The sequence below is a fragment of the Rhinatrema bivittatum genome, chromosome 14 (assembly GCF_901001135.1).
Source record: "Rhinatrema bivittatum chromosome 14, aRhiBiv1.1, whole genome shotgun sequence".
In the NCBI taxonomy this organism is placed as follows: domain Eukaryota; kingdom Metazoa; phylum Chordata; class Amphibia; order Gymnophiona; family Rhinatrematidae; genus Rhinatrema; species Rhinatrema bivittatum.
Genome location: NC_042628.1, coordinates 246393 through 263260, shown reverse-complemented (window position 1 = coordinate 263260; position 16868 = coordinate 246393). Strand labels below are relative to the sequence as shown.

At 45.8% G+C, this 16868-nt stretch overlaps 1 protein-coding gene and 1 long non-coding RNA gene across 2 annotated transcripts in view; both read left to right on the top strand.

The window, feature by feature from the left end:
- LOC115076075 (heparan sulfate glucosamine 3-O-sulfotransferase 4-like) overlaps positions 1–16868 on the top strand; it is a 206697-nt gene that overhangs the window by 23488 nt on the left and 166341 nt on the right. The window lies entirely within an intron of this gene.
- The window catches only part of LOC115076220, an 18762-nt gene continuing 13421 nt past the window's right edge, over positions 11528–16868 (top strand). The window contains exon 1 of the long non-coding RNA XR_003852703.1: positions 11528–11686. This is a non-coding gene — a long non-coding RNA (uncharacterized LOC115076220). The remainder of the gene's footprint in view (positions 11687–16868) is intronic.

Genomic DNA, 16868 nt, shown 5'->3' with positions numbered 1-16868 from the left:
GCTATCAGAGCCCCCTGCACTCTCAGCTGAGCAGATCAGGGCAATCTAGGATTGTTAATCTGTTTAATGCATCTGGAGTGCTTTATCCTCAATAAGATCAAAATGTTTCAGCATCTGAAGAAACAGAAAGTTATATCCATTCCCTTTCAGAATATATAAGAAAGACTTGGACCTGATATTCCAAAGCTCTAGGCTCCTAATTCTAAGAGCTCGACAACAGACAGTTAATCCCTGGCTTGCAGGGGGAAGGAGAGGCTGAGCACAGAATTGCAGGACTGGGTGCCTACCTTATAGGTGAGTTTTAAAAGCCTGGCATGTGCCCAAATTGGGCTGACGAGTGCCAAATGGATTTTAAAAGGTGCCTGAGTACACGCATATCCCCTGCTACGCTTAAAGGGGTGGGGTGAGCGTGTGGGGGCATTTCTGTATTTCTCAAGGAAACCACCAGCATGTAAATACTTATGTGCACAGGCATGCGCCGTGTAACTTTATTTCTGCTATGGATGGTGTGTAAGTCAGAAAACAAAAAGATCTGGGCATGTCAGCAGGGTTTTAAGGATTGGGACTAACAGGGGGGAAGAGAGGCTATTAAACCTGGGGGGTTTGGAAGACCTATCCCTAGCCTGGGCGACCTGGGAATGAACTGGAAAAAACTGGTAATTGGGTCTGCACACTGCACGTATCTACTAAAATCCCCCCACTCACGCAGTAGAAGCAGCATTTGCGTGCATAGGCACGAGTGCACTTAAAACTGTGCACATGTGCGCACATTCAGGCTGTTTTACATCATGCGTGCTTATATTACATGCATATATTGTAAAATGGCCACTTAAAATTGTGCACATGTGCGCGCATTCAGCCTGCTTTACATCATGCGTGCATATATTACATGCGTATATTGTAAAATGGCCACTTAAAATTGTGCACGTGTGCGCGCATTCAGCCTGCTTTACATCATGCGTGCATATATTACATGCGTATATTGTAAAATGGCCACTTAAAATTGTGCACGTGTGCGCACATTCAGCCTGCTTTACATCATGCGTGCATATATTACATGCGTATATTGTAAAATGGCCACTTAAAACTGTGCACATGTGCGCGCATTCAGCCTGTTTTACATCATGCGTGCATATATTACATGCGTATATTGTAAAATGGCCACTTAAAATTGTGCACATGTGCGCACATTCAGCCTGCTTTACATCATGCGTGCATATATTACATGCGTATATTGTAAAATGGCCACTTAAAATTGTGCACATGTGCGCGCATTCAGCCTGCTTTACATCATGCGTGCATATATTACATGCGTATATTGTAAAATGGCCGTGTCTCTGCTCGTGCGCCAACAAACGCACATACATGTCTGCCCATGCACTGCCCCTGCACTTATTTCAAATCAGACATTTAGGAATGCGGGGCCCAGTTTTCAAAGCATTTAGGCTCCTAACCTTTGGAATTAAATTCCTAAATTGGCCATTTTGAAAATTTAGTAGGGCTGAGACCCTAAATTTAGGAACCTAAAAAGTGGGTGGTTCTAGGAGCAGAGTTAGGGCAGGGAAACAAATTTAGGAGCTTAGCCCTGATTTTTAGAACTAGGAAACTAATTTAGGGGGTCATTTTTCATATTGCGTTAGGGTCTTTTTGCACGTGTTAGGGCCCTAATGCCCACCATAACGCCATAATGCATGCGATAAATATTGCATCATGAAATGCGTATGCAAATTTAAAAAATGTATTCAAGTGGGAGGAGTTTGGGCGGAGTAAATGGAAATCAGGGCTGTTTAATGTTGCGTGCGATAACGTAACACGATATCGCAGGATTTAATGCCAGAAATAACTATACCTTTTTTCTTGGCACTCTCTACCTAGCTGAAATCAAGCTAGGTAGAGAGAGCATGGTACAAATTTACTCTTCTTTCACCGTTCATCAACCAAATCACATTAAATGTACACTGATGGTAACTGTGCTGTTTGTACGTATCGCTGCGCATGTTAAACTGCCCCCCAAAACCCAACTCACCCCACAAATCTCACCCTGAGTTACTAGTGCCCCCTCTTACAGTGGTATAAATAATTAACTTTCTTAAGAGTGTTTATAGAGGCTCTCTCTCTCACAGAAAATTAATCACACACCCCTTTTTTTTTGTGGGCCCTATTATTGCAAATTTTATAGCAAAATGATCAATCTAGGCCTTTGGATGCTAGGCAAATAAGTAGCAGCCCTATAGGCACCTAAATTTATGTGCTGACAGAATGATGGCTGCCAAATGAAAATTGGTTGATTTTCGTCAATTCTCTTATCACCAAGGGAGCACTATTGAGGATGAAGAAGGCTACGACGGTGATCTCCCGGAAGGCCTAGAAGACAGTTCGGACCTCGCTGATGCATTGACTGCTGTATCGATGGACCTTCCTTCTTGTGCTGAATTCAGGGAATGGTTTTGCAGTCTGCATAAAGATTTAAAGGATTACAAGAAGGAATTAAAGGGCATGATGGAAGAAATTAAGGAGGAGATTGCCATCTTGGGGCACCGTGTTGATGAACTAGATGTCCATGTGGAATATCAAGTAGAGGCCTCTAAAAACCTTCATGTGGTTTGCTCTGACCTACAGGATGACGCCTTCACTATTAACGGGAAGTTAGCTGACCTGGAGAATCGGGTGCGAAGGAGTAACCTGCGGTTCTGCAGCTTTCATGAATCTCCTGAAAACGCTAATTGCACGGCGTTGATAGAGCATTTTTGTAAATTTCTCCTTGAGTCAAATTCTGCAGATGATGTGCCTGAACTACCGGTTATCAAGTTGGATCGAGCTCATTGGGCTATTGGGGTCCCCAATAATAACCGGTTAAGGGACATTATTATCTGCTTCCACGACTTCACTATAAAAGAGCAGATTGCTGCTGCTGCTGCTAAAAAGCAAAATACCTGGTCTGCAATTTATGCTGATATTTCAAAAGCCACTTTACAAAATTGGCAAGAGGTGCGTGAAGTAACCTCCTTCCTGCAAAAAGAAAATGTCAAGTATAGATGGCTTCTTCCCTTTGGTCTGTCATTTTCTCTTCAGGGAGTGACTTCTAAAATCCGTTCTGTTGCTGATGTTGTTCCTTTTCTTTCTTTCTTTCTTTATTTATTTAGAATTTTTATATACCGACATTCTCGATACACATATCAAATCAGGTCGGTTACCATTGAACAAAACAGTCGCGGTTAAGGCGTTACATTAAACAGAGCTTCTGAACATAAGAACGTAAATATTAAACAGTTTCTGAACAAATGAACGTAAATATTAAATAGACATCAATAACACGTCAAACAGCGTTCAAAAGACATAAAAACCAAAAATATCTACAATAAATAGTAAAATAAATTGAGTGTAGCAGGTAACAGTGTACAATGTTGAAGGGTATGACCTGAGCATAACGAGAGCTAATGAGCTAGTGCATCTACAGTGGTGACTTTCATAACCTGTGGACTGTCCGGATAAGGCGTAAGCGGGCCCAGCGGGGTTTGGGGGTGTTCAAGAGATTTTTTATGTTCTATTTTGCCCTTTGACCGGTGTCTGAGTGTTCCTGCGATTCCGGGAAGGCTTGCCGGAAGAGCCATGTTTTTAGGTGTTTCTTAAAAGTTTGATGGCATGTTTCTAGCGAAGTTCCAGAGGTAATGAGTTCCAGAGGGTGGGCCCAGCTGTGGAGAGTGCTCGTTTTCTTAATAAGGATTTGACCGGAGGAGCATATAATGATCCTTTGTAATTGTATCTGATAGGTCTTTGTGATGTGTGAGGGCGGAGTTGCGTGTTTAGATGTAGGTGGGCGATGCCCATAATGTCTTTGTGGATCATCATTAATGTCTTGAAGGTGATCCTGGATTTTATAGGAAGCCAGTGAAGGCCGTGTAGAATTGGTGTGATGTGGTGTGATGTGATGTGATAGGAAGCCAGTGAAGGCCGTGTAGAATTGGTGTGATGTGAGCTTAGTCATCTTTTCTTCAAAGATGACTAAGCTTTCAAATGCGAGGACCTCACTACTAACCTGGCAGAGCACTGGCAAGCGCAATAGCAGATTGAGAAGGCACTCCGGCGGCTCGATTGTTTCTAAGGAACTTACATGACTTTTTTTCCTTCTAGGCAACTTTTATCTTGGCTGCTGTAGTTTCTCATCAGTTTTATCCTGATAATTTTCACAATTCTGTGGTAACATTCTTGCTGTTTCAATGGTTTTATGCTCCTTGTGATATTACTAATTTTTTCTGTTTTCTTTAGGGTTTTGTATGGGTGTTATCTTGTATTTTATCTCACTAGCAGGCCGATACAGAACAGTGCACTCGGCCAAGCGCACCGTTTAGCCCCCCCTTTGGCCGCACGGAAAACGCGCGGCCAACCCCCCCCCCCCCCCCCCCGAAACTAATAGTGCTCATCACATGCAAATGCATATCGATGAGCCTATTAGTTACTCACCTGAAATACAGAAAGTAAAATGTGCAGTCAAGCCACTCATTTTATTCTTAGAGTTCAATTTTGCTGGCGTCCGTTTTCTGAACCCGTGGCTGTCAGCGGGTTTGACAATCGACGCTGGTAAAATTAAGCGTCGGCTGTCAGACCCACTGACAGCTGCCACTTCCGCCAATAAGGAGACGCTAGGGACGCGCTAGTGTCCCTAGCGTCTCCTTATTAGCACGGGCCCTAATTTATGTTTAAGCATTTTTTATTAGTTTTATGCTATAATTACAAACAACTAGGAGTCGGTGGTTTCTTCAACCTCTCCCAGCCAATACAGAAAGGAACAGGCAAACTAACAAGTCCCCCCCCACCAACCCTCCTCCCCCCACCCTCCCCCTCCCTCCCCTGAGTTCCTTATAAGAATAACGAATAAAGAGTCCAGGCCTCCATGAAAGAAGCAGTCCAGTTGCTTGCTGGTTAAAGATCAACCCAAAAGAAATCAGGCATTCAGTATTCTGCTCCATGCCTTATGCGGAAGCGATTGGATGTAGGGTTCCCAGATCGCTAGAAATTGTGTCCTCCTCCGAGGAGATCTGTTAGAAGAAAGAGCCTCCATATGCAGTAAGGTAAAGAAGAGATTTCTCCACACCCAAAAGGAGGGTGGAGCTACCTATCACCAGTTCATTAATATGACTTTCTTCCCAACTAAACATGCTTTTTTAAGAAATAGGCGGATACCAGGATCTCGAAGCCGCACTGAGGGGATATAGCCAAATAATAGCCAAGATGGAACAATTGGGATAGATATCACCAAGACCCCAGCCAAATATTTTGTGATACGCATCCAAAACCCAGAATAGAGGGGCAGGACCAAAAGCATGAGCCAAAGTGCCTATAATTCCCGGGCACGAATACAAAATGCAGAAACAGCAAAGCGTTGTCGAAATGCCATCTGCGGGGAAATGTAGGCCCATCCCAAAAATTTATATTGCAATTCCCAATAATAGCTATTACACGAGATCCTGGCCACTCCCCCATAACAGATACGAATCATGGAAGCAGTCACTACAAAATCACCATCACTAGTCCAGCGCTCAGCCAGTGTTTCAAAGACATCCATTTGCCTCTCTGCTCGTAGGTGTTTATAATAGTAAGATAAAGATGGCACTGTATTATCTGACAAGCGCTGTGCCTCTTCAAGTTTCTGGAATGTACGACATTGTAAAAAAGCTGGTGAAATGGATCGCAAATAATGCGCAATTTGAAGATATGGAAAGGTAGCAGCTTTACCCAAGGCATAGATCTCACACAATTCCGCCAAGGAAAGGGGTCATCCCTCTTGATGGAGTAAATGTCCCAGATAAGTAATACCCAGAGTCCGCCATGTCCGAAAAGCTTGGTGTTGGGATCCTGGAGTAAACTCAGGATTACCAACCACTGGCAATAAATAAGCACACACTCGGGGTATCTGCAATCTCTTAGAAGGATCCAGGCCTGCCTTAGCGGGCAGATAGTAACAAACTGAGAAAAAAAGGCCGGCAGTCTGGCCTGTTCCACCTGTAGTGAATAAGTAAGGGAAATTGGGGCAGATAACGCCTGATCAGCTTCCAGATGGGTGTACATAGCCTTGCCCAATATCCAATCTCTAATAATACTCATACTGCTGGCCAAATTATATAACTGCATATTAGGTACTCCCAACCCACCTGCACCCCACCTCTCCTGTAGCCAATCTAACGGTAGTCGTGCTTTCCCTCCCCTCCACAGAAAGCGGCGCATGAGACTATCTAGCAATAACAAATCCTTACGCTTAAGCTGAAGCGGTAAATTCTGGAGGAGATATAGCCATTTCGGTAGCACCACCATTTTATATAAGTGTACCCTACCGCTCAGAGATAAGGGGAGGGATCGCCATCATTGTAACATATCCAGGGTCTGTTGTAAGAGCGGGGGTACATTTAGATGATACGCCTGAGTGTGATCCGCGGGAAGATTGATCCCCAAGTATCGAAGCGTATTGTCTGCCCACTGTAAGGGGAATGAACCATGCCATCTTTCTCGTAGGGCATCAGGAAACGCTATTGCAGCCGATTTACCCCTATTCAGCCTAAAGCCTGAAAAGTTCCCAAAGTCTTCTATTAACTCCAATAGAGGAGAGAAAGAGGCATAGGGGTTTGTGAGAAACACCAATAGGTCATCTGCAAAGGCAGCACACTTAAATATCACATTTTGAAAACGGATTCCCCGGATGCCAGGTTCCCTCTGTATTGCCAAAAGGAGGGACTCTAGCTGCAGCAGAAATAGTAACGAGGAGAGAGGACAGCCTTGACGCGTGCCCCGCAAAATAGAAAAAGAAGAAGACCTCTCTCCATTGACAACAATTGTGGCCTGGGGAGCCGTATAGAGCAACTGAACGGCCTTGAAAAAAATCCTGTCAAATCCCATATGCCGTAATATATAAAATAAATATGGCTATTCCACCCGATGAAATGCCTTTTCTGCATCAAATCTGATAGTAAGATAGGGTGTTTGAGAACACCGACACATTTCCATGGCAGTAAGTACCCGTCGAATATTAGAGAGAACATATTGTTTTACGCACAAATCCTACTTGATGTTGGCCCACCAAGGACGGCAGAACCACCGCTAGACGATCAGCTAATATTTTCGCCAATAATTTCTGGTCATAGTTTAATAAAGAAATCGGCCGAAACGACTCAGGCGTTTGTGAGTCTTTCCCTTGTTTTGGGATAAGAGTGATATGGGCATGATTCATCCATGGCGGGAAACTACCAGTCACAATAAGTTCTGAAAATAAGGCCTCCAGTGGTGTTCGCAAACTCTATCCATCACACAACGATAAAATTCCGCTGAAAACCCATCGGGGCCTGGGGCTTTCAATCTTTTAAAAGAAGAAATACCCAATTTAATTTCAGCAGCGTGATAGAAGGTATAGCTAGTGACGTGCAGAACAGAGTGCACTGGTCCTCAGACCAACTTTCTGCCCTATAAAGACCCATATAGTATTCCCTAAAAAGTCTCAAAATAGTACGAGTATGAGTTTCAAAATATCCCATCGCATTTCTCTGGCTAGCACGGGCCCTAATTTAAATACTGAATCGGGGCGCTTGCCTCTGAGCTTCGGCTCTCCTGTGGAGCTTATTGAATCGGCCTGCTACAGGTGGTGAGAGAGTCTCATCTCCCAAATGAAAGAACTTCCTCTGCTGGAAGAAGTGGAATTGATCTGCATGGAGGTTTTAGCAGATCTGTTTAGTCCTATGGTAGGGTGGTTAATGGGGAGGTGTTTATTTCCGCTCTTTTGGTCTAACAGTGTTTCCAATCTTTATTATTTGATAGATATCCTTTATATTGGCAGTATTTGCCCTTATTGATGTCCTGTATTACTTCTCTTTATACTAGGTGGTGCAGATCACTTTATTTCTTTTGTTTTCTGGAGGCGGTTTGTTAGTGTCCTACTTAAATTAGGGTTCTCTTATGCTGTTTGGGGGATATTCTTGCTATTTTCCTTTGATTATGGCTATGAATAATGCAACTTTTCATATCAGTTCTATTAATGCCAAAGGTCTGAATTCCCCATATAAAAGACATCTGTTTTTTAGGGAAATTAGCCATATCAAAGCAGACACTGTCTTTGTTCAAGAAACTCATTTAAAATAACAATACGCGCGTCTATTTCTCTCTCTTGGATTCCAGCATTCTTTCTTTACTCCCAGCTGTAAGGCTGCTAAGTGCACAGGTGTTTGCACTTTGTTCTCTCGGGATTTTATTTTTGAATGCTCAAAGTATTTCAAAGGCCCCTTGGATAGATATTTACTTTTGCAGCTCATGGTGAATGGTATTCCCTATACTTTGTTAAATATTTATGCACCTAATAAAGATCAGGGGATATTCTTTCAGAGGCTTCACCAGGTATTACTTACTTCTTGCTTTTGGCAATCTGATCATTGGCAGATCGCTCCCGGGGCGTCGGGAGGGTGGCGCCCCCTAAATCGCGGCGCCCTAGGCACAGGCCTAGCTCGCCTAGTGGTTCCTCCGGCCCTGCTCTTGCCTGTGCGTACAAATCCTGCTTATACCATGTAAGTGGGGGGATTTTAAAAAGAAGGTGCACCAATGCCATTGCCACTAAAAGCTGTTCATTCCCAGTTTGCCCATTTAAGGGACAGTTCTTCCAAGCCTCCCTGGTTTAATACCCTTCCTTTCCCCCTCTTAGTCCCGACCTTTAAGACCCCGCTGACCTGCCTAGATTTTGTTTTATAACTTTCATATCATCCATAGCAGAAGTAAAGTGACGCGGCAGGGGTAACCTGCACAGTGCGCCAGTGTGCATAAGTAATTTACATACAAATTTCAAGTTAAAATCCTGAAATGCCTATGCCCCGCCCCTTTTAAAAACTTTTCATTTGTGTGCAGAGCGAGAGATATGTGCATATCCGGGAGTCTTTTAAATTCCGCTCGACATATTTGTGTATCTCCTCATTGATGCGCGTGTTGGGCTTTTAAAATTCACCTTTAGTGAATGTCATTCTAACTAAGAGAACGCATGCAGATTTATTATAATTAGCTTATGTGATTTTATTGATTATAACTGGGCTATCTGTGGTAAACACGGGAGTACTTGAGAGGTTGTGGAAGAATTTGTGTCTCAGTTCATGTGAATCTTGTATAGTTTGAGAGTTGCAAGTCTGAAGCCATTCACCCACCTCTATGTAACCTGGGCAGGAGGAAAGTGTATGGAGGAGACAGAACAATCAGTTTCCTCAGGGCTCAGTGCTGGTTCCGGGGCTGGCAGGACTTATATGAGGGTCCCACAGCTGTTTGGAGAGAGAGAAAGAGTGAGTGAGAGAGAGAGAGAGAGAGAGAGAGAGTGTGAGTGAGTGAGTGAGTGAGTGAGTGAGTCCGGTTACGAGGAGCTAACTGGAGGGCAAAGCATGTGGCAAGCAGGACATAGGCAGAGTTCATGGCTGAGGTCAGTGGCAGGCAGCAGCAAGAGGATAGTCCAGGTCCAAAGCAGAGGTCAGTACCAAGTAGACTGGAGAAGGACCAGGATGAAGACAAGCCAAGGACAGGCTGGGCTGGGCTGGGCCAGGCAGGCATGAATCAAGGAAGTATCAGGAACTAAAGCAGGAGCAATACGCACTCCAGCTAAGCAGGGAGATCTGTTGCTGAGGCCTTGTAAACCCAGCCATGTGACATCATCGCTGTGCGCCAGCCACTGGGTTTCCTACAGGAGCACAGCATTGCTGAGGGTGTCATGGTGGCATTCCTGCCTCTTCGGAGGCTGTCGATGCCTTGCGATGAGTGCTGATGGTTGCAGGACAACCCTGTGACTGGCAAATGTTACACCAGGCAAAAGATCTAGGTGTCATCTTGGATAATACACTGAAATCCTCAGCTTAGGGGCAGATTTTCAAAGGGATACGCACATACCCCCCGAAAACCTGCACCAAGTTCCCTCTATGCGCGCCAAACCTATGTTGAATAGGCTCGGCAGCGCACGCAAGCCCCGGGATGCACGTAAGTCCCGGGGCTTTCCTGGGGGGCGTGTCGGGGGCATGTCGGGGGCACGTCGCGGCGGTGTGTCATCCCGGGGCGGGGCCGCAGGCGTGGTAACGGCATGGGGGTGCTTCAGGGGCGTGGTCGAGGCCTCCGAAACTGCTCCCAGGCCGGGGAATTGCGCAGCCTCGGGCAGGCGTAACTCTTCAAACAAAGGTAGGGGGGTTCAGATAGAGCTGGGGGAGTGGTTTAGGTAGGGGAAGGGAGGGAAAGGTGCGGGGGGGGGGGGGGGGTGGAGGGAACGGAGGCAGGCTGTGCGGCTCGGCGCGCGCAGGCTGCTGATTTTGTACAGCCTTGCCCGCCCCGATCCCGGATTTTAAAGGATACGCGCGTATCTATTAAAATCCGGTGTACTCTTGTTCGCGCGGGCGTACTTTATTAAAATCTACCCCTTAGTGTACAGCAGTGGTCACAAAAGCAAACAGAATGTTGGGAATTATTAGGAAGGGAATGGTGAATAAATGGAAAATGTCATAATGCCTCTGTATCGCTCCATGGTGAGACCACACCTTGAATACTGTGTACAATTCTGGTCACCGCATCTCAAAAAAGATATAATTGCGATGGAGAAGGTACAGAGAAGGGCAACCAAAATGATAAGGGGAATGGAACAGCTCCCCTATGAGGAAAGGCTGAAGAGGTTAGGATTGTTCAGCTTGGAGAAGAAGATATGATAGACGCCTGTAAAATCATGAATGGAGTAGAATTGGGTAAATGAGAATTTATTGCTTACTCTTTCAAAAAATATAAACTCGGGAAGACTCTGTGAAATTAGTAAAAGGAAATTGGAGAAAATATTTTTTCACTCAATGCAAATTAAGCTCTGGAACTCATTGCTGGAAGATGTAGTAAAGGCACTTAATGCAGATGGATTTAAAAAAAAGGTTTGGACAAGTTTATGGAGGAAAAGCCAATAAACACTTATTAAGCAGGTAGACTTGAGGAAAGCCACAATTCATCCCTGGGTGTTAGCAGCATGGGATCTATTTATTATTTGGGATCCTGCCAGGTGCTTGTGACTTGGATTGGCCAGTGTTGCAAACAGGAGGCTGGGCTTGATGGACCCTTGTTCTGATCCAGTATGACATGTTCTCATGTTGTTCAGTAAGTAGTACAATTTCAGACATTATTGCTGTAATGAGAGCAGCATGTTGATTCCATGCTCAGAGATTTAAGTCAATATCAGAACCATTAGCAGAGAAAATTCCAGGCTCACAGCTGTAATAAACTATCGCTCAATTCATCTAATCTAATTGAGCTCTTTGTACTGTCTTCTCTAAACTTACCGTGCAAGCAAGAAATGCTCCAGCCCACATACTAGGAAAGTCAAATAAGCAAGTCAAGGTTATTCTTGGCTGCCTAAACCTGAGGGGGATGGGGGAAGGGAGGTTACCAAGGCAATCAACAGAAGGAGCCTTTCTTCTCTTCCGGCTTGCTTGAATGTCACTGACAGCTGCTGCCGTCTGATCTACTCTTTGCTCCTCGCCCATTAATAGTTGTCCATGTCACCAATGACCACCAGTGCAGCAAGCATGAATCCACCCGAGACACATGCAGCAGAGAGGGTCAGCATTGACTACAGGGAAACATAACCTCTTAATCCTACAGCTCCAGAGCAGTGCTAAGGAGAAAAAGAAGGGAAACGTGCACTGCCACTGACTGTGCTGAGGTTAGGCAGTGTGTATCTGTGTGTGTGTGTTTGTATGGCAGTGTGTGTGAAGCTTGCACTGCCACTGACTGTGCTGAGCTTAGGCAGTGTGTATCTGTGTGTGTGTGTTTGTATGGCAGTGTGTGTGAAGCTTGCACTGCCACTGACTGTGCTGTGGTTAGGCAGTGTGTATCTGTGTGTGTGTGTTTGTATGGGAGTGTGTGTGAGGTTTGCACTGCCACTGACTATGCTGTGGTTAGGCAGTGTGTATCTGTGTGTGTGTGTTTGTATGGGAGTCTGTGTGAAGCTTGCACTGCCGCTGACTGTGCTGTGGTTAGGCAGTGTGTATCTGTGTGTGTGTGTTTGTATGGGAGTGTGTGTGAGGTTTGCACTGCCACTGACTATGCTGTGGTTAGGCAGTGTGTATCTGTGTGTGTGTGTTTGTATGGCAGTGTGTGTGAAGCTTGCACTGCCGCTGACTGTGCTGTGGTTAGGCAGTGTGTATCTGTGTGTGTGTGTGTGTTTGTATGGGAGTCTGTGTGAAGCTTGCACTGCCACTGACTATGCTGTGGTTAGGCAGTGTGTATCTGTGTGTGTGTGTGTGTGTGTGTTTGTATGGGAGTCTGTGTGAAGCTTGCACTGCCACTGACTGTGCTGAGGTTAGGCAGTGTGTATCTGTGTGTGTGTGTGTGTTTGTATGGGAGTCTGTGTGAAGCTTGCACTGCCACTGACTGTGCTGAGGTTAGGCAGTGTGTATCTGTGCGTGTGTGTGTTTGTATGGGAGTCTGTGTGAAGCTTGCACTGCCACTGACTGTGCTGAGGTTAGGCAGTGTGTATCTGTGTGTGTGTGTGTGTTTGTATGGGAGTGTGTGTGAGGTTTGCACTGCCGCTGACTGTGCTGAGGTTAAGCAGTGTATATCTGTGTGTGTGTGTTTGTATGGGAGTCTGTGTGAAGCTTGCACTGCCACTGACTGTGCTGAGGTTAGTGTGTATCTGTGTGTGTGTGTTTGTATGGGAGTCTGTGTGAAGCTTGCACTGCCATTAACTGTGCTGAGGTGCAGTTAGTATAGCTGTATTTAAAAAAGGATTGGATAAGTTCTTGGAGGAGAAGTCCATTACCTGCTATTAAGTTCACTTAGAGAATAGCCACTGCCATTAGCAATGGTTACATGGGATAGACTTAGTTTTTGGGTACTTGCCAGGTTCTTATGGCCTGGATTGGCCACTGTTGGAAACAGGATGCTGGGCTTGATGGACCCTTGGTCTGACCCAGTATGGCATTTTCTTATGTTCTTATGAGGTTAGGCAGTGTGTATCTGTGTGTGTGTGTGTGTGTGTTTGTATGGGACTGTGGGTGAAGCTTGCACTGCCATTAACTATGCTGAGGTAAGGCAGTGTGTATCTGTGTGTGTGTGTGTGTTTGTATGGGAGTCTGTGTGAAGCTTGCACTGCCATTGACTGTGCTGAGGTTAGGCAGTGTGTATCTGTGTGTATGTGTTTGTATGGGAGTAATGGAAGCTTGCACTGCCATTAACTGTGCTGAGGTTAGGCAGTGTGTATCTGTGTGTGTGTGTTTGTATGGGAGTATGTGTGAGGTTTGCACTGCCACTGACTATGCTGAGGTTAGGCAGTGTGTATCTGTGTGTGTGTGTTTGTATGGGAGTATGTGTGAGGTTTGCACTGCCACTGACTATGCTGAGGTTAGGCAGTGTGTATCTGTGTGTGTGTGTTTGTATGGGAGTCTGTGGGAGGTTTGCACTGCCACTGACTATGCTGTGGTTAGGCAGTGTGTATCTGTGTGTTTGTGTATGTATGGGAGTAATGGAAGCTTGCACTGCCATTAACTGTGCTGAGGTTAGGCAGTGTGTATCTGTGTGTGTGTTTGTATGGGAGTATGTGTGAGGTTTGCACTGCCACTGACTATGCTGAGGTTAGGCAGTGTGTATCTGTGTGTGTGTGTTTGTATGGGAGTGTGTGTGAAGCTTGCAATGCTGCTGACTATGCTGTGGTTAGGCAGTGTGTATCTGTGTGTGTGTGTTTGTATGGGAGTCTGTGTGAGGTTTGCACTGCCACTGACTATGCTGAGGTTAGGCAGTGTGTATCTGTGTGTGTGTGTGTGTTTGTATGGCAGTGTGTGTGAGGTTTGCACTGCCGCTGACTGTGCTGAGATTAGGCAGTTTGTATCTGTGTGTGTGTGTTTGTATGGGAGTCTGTGTGAGGTTTGCACTGCCACTGACTATGCTGTGGTTAGGCAGTGTGTATCTGTGTGTGTGTGTTTGTATGGGAGTCTGTGTGAAGCTTGCACTGCCATTAACTGTGCTGAGGTTAGGCAGTGTGTGTCTGTGTGTGTGTGTTTGTATGGGAGTGTGTGTGAAGCTTGCAATGCCGCTTACTGTGCTCTGGTTAGGCAGTGTGTATCTGTGTGTGTGTGTTTGTATGGGAGTCTGTGTGAGGTTTGCACTGCCACTGACTATGCTGAGGTTAGGCAGTGTGTATCTGTGTGTGTGTTTGTATGGCAGTGTGTGTGTGAGGTTTGCACTGCCGCTGACTGTGCTGAGGTTAGGCAGTGTGTATGTGTTTGTATGGGAGTCTGTGTGAAGCTTGCACTGCCATTAACTGAGCTGAGGTTAGGCAGTGTGTATTTGTGTGTGTGTGTTTGTATGGGAGTCTGTGTGAAGCTTGCACTGCCATTAACTGTGCTGAGGTTAGGCAGTGTGTATTTGTGTGTGTGTGTTTGTATGGGAGTCTGTGTGAAGCTTGCACTGCCATTAACTGTGCTGAGGTTAGGCAGTGTGCATCTGTGTGTGTGTGTTTGCATGGGAGTGTGTGTGAAGCTTGCAATGCTGCTTACTGTGCTGTGGTTAGGCAGTGTGTATCTGTGTGTGTGTGTGTTTGTATGGGAGTCTGTGTGAAGCTTGCACTGCCATTAACTGAGCTGAGGTTAGGCAGTGTGTATTTGTGTGTGTGTGTTTGTATGGGAGTGTGTGTGAAGCTTGCAATGCCGCTGACTGTGCTGTGGTTAGGCAGTGTGTATCTGTGTGTTTGTGTTTGTATGGGAGTGTGGGTGAAGCTTGCACTGCCGCTGACTGTGCTGAGGTTAGGCAGTGTGTATCTGTGTGTGTGTGTGTGTGTGTATGTGTGTTTGTATGGGAGTCTGTGTGAGGTTTGCACTACCACTGACTATGCTGTGGTTAGGCAGTGTGTATCTGTGTGTGTGTGTGTTTGTATGGGAGTCTGTGTGAGGTTTGCACTGCCACTGACTATGCTGTGGTTAGGCAGTGTGTATCTGTGTGTTTGTGTTTGTATGGGAGTAATGGAAGCTTGCACTGCCATTAACTGTGCTGAGGTTAGGCAGTGTGTATCTGTGTGTGTGTTTGTATGGGAGTATGTGTGAGGTTTGCACTGCCACTGACTATGCTGAGATTAGGCAGTGTGTATCTGTGTGTGTGTGTTTGTATGGGAGTGTGTGTGAAGCTTGCAATGCTGCTGACTATGCTGTGGTTAGGCAGTGTGTATCTGTGTGTGTGTGTGTTTGTATGGGAGTCTGTGTGAGGTTTGCACTGCCACTGACTATGCTGAGGTTAGGCAGTGTGTATCTGTGTGTGTGTGTGTGTTTGAATGGCAGTGTGTGTGAGGTTTGCACTACCGCTGACTGTGCTGAGATTAGGCAGTTTGTATCTGTGTGTGTGTGTTTGTATGGGAGTCTGTGTGAGGTTTGCACTGCCACTGACTATGCTGTGGTTAGGCAGTGTGTATCTGTGTGTGTGTGTTTGTATGGGAGTCTGTGTGAAGCTTGCACTGCCATTAACTGAGCTGAGGTTAGGCAGTGTGTATTTGTGTGTGTGTGTTTGTATGGGAGTCTGTGTGAAGCTTGCACTGCCATTAACTGTGCTGAGGTTAGGCAGTGTGTGTCTATGTGTGTGTGTTTGTATGGGAGTGTGTGTGAAGCTTGCAATGCCGCTTACTGTGCTGTGGTTAGGCAGTGTGTATCTGTGTGTGTGTGTTTGTATGGGAGTCTGTGTGAGGTTTGCACTGCCACTGACTATGCTGAGGTTAGGCAGTGTGTATCTGTGTGTGTGTTTGTATGGCAGTGTGTGTGTGAGGTTTGCACTGCCGCTGACTGTGCTGAGGTTAGGCAGTGTGTATGTGTTTGTATGGGAGTCTGTGTGAAGCTTGCACTGCCATTAACTGAGCTGAGGTTAGGCAGTGTGTATTTGTGTGTGTGTGTTTGTATGGGAGTCTGTGTGAAGCTTGCACTGCCATTAACTGTGCTGAGGTTAGGCAGTGTGCATCTGTGTGTGTGTTTGTATGGGAGTCTGTGTGAAGCTTGCACTGCCATTAACTGAGCTGAGGTTAGGCAGTGTGTATTTGTGTATGTGTGTTTGTATGGGAGTCTGTGTGAAGCTTGCACTGCCATTAACTGTGCTGAGGTTAGGCAGTGTGTATTTGTGTGTGTGTGTTTGTATGGGAGTCTGTGTGAAGCTTGCACTGCCATTAACTGTGCTGAGGTTAGGCAGTGTGCATCTGTGTGTGTGTGTTTGCATGGGAGTGTGTGTGAAGCTTGCAATGCTGCTTACTGTGCTGTGGTTAGGCAGTGTGTATCTGTGTGTGTGTGTGTTTGTATGGGAGTCTGTGTGAAGCTTGCACTGCCATTAACTGAGCTGAGGTTAGGCAGTGTGTATTTGTGTGTGTGTGTTTGTATGGGAGTGTGTGTGAAGCTTGCAATGCCGCTGACTGTGCTGTGGTTAGGCAGTGTGTATCTGTGTGTTTGTGTTTGTATGGGAGTGTGGGTGAAGCTTGCACTGCCGCTGACTGTGCTGAGGTTAGGCAGTGTGTATCTGTGTGTGTGTGTGTGTGTGTATGTGTGTTTGTATGGGAGTCTGTGTGAGGTTTGCACTACCACTGACTATGCTGTGGTTAGGCAGTGTGTATCTGTGTGTGTGTGTGTTTGTATGGGAGTGTGTGTGAAGCTTGCACTGCCGCTGACTATGCTGTGGTTAGGCAGTGTGTATCTGTGTGTTTGTGTTTGTATGGGAGTCTGTGTGAAGCTTGCACTGCCGCTGACTGTGCTGAGATTAGGCAGTGTGTATCTGTGTGTGTGTGTTTGTATGGGAGTGTGTGTGAAGCTTGCACTGCCGCTGACTATGCTGTGGTTAAGCTGTGTTTGTGTGTGTGTCTGTGTGTGTCTGTGTGTGTAGGGCTT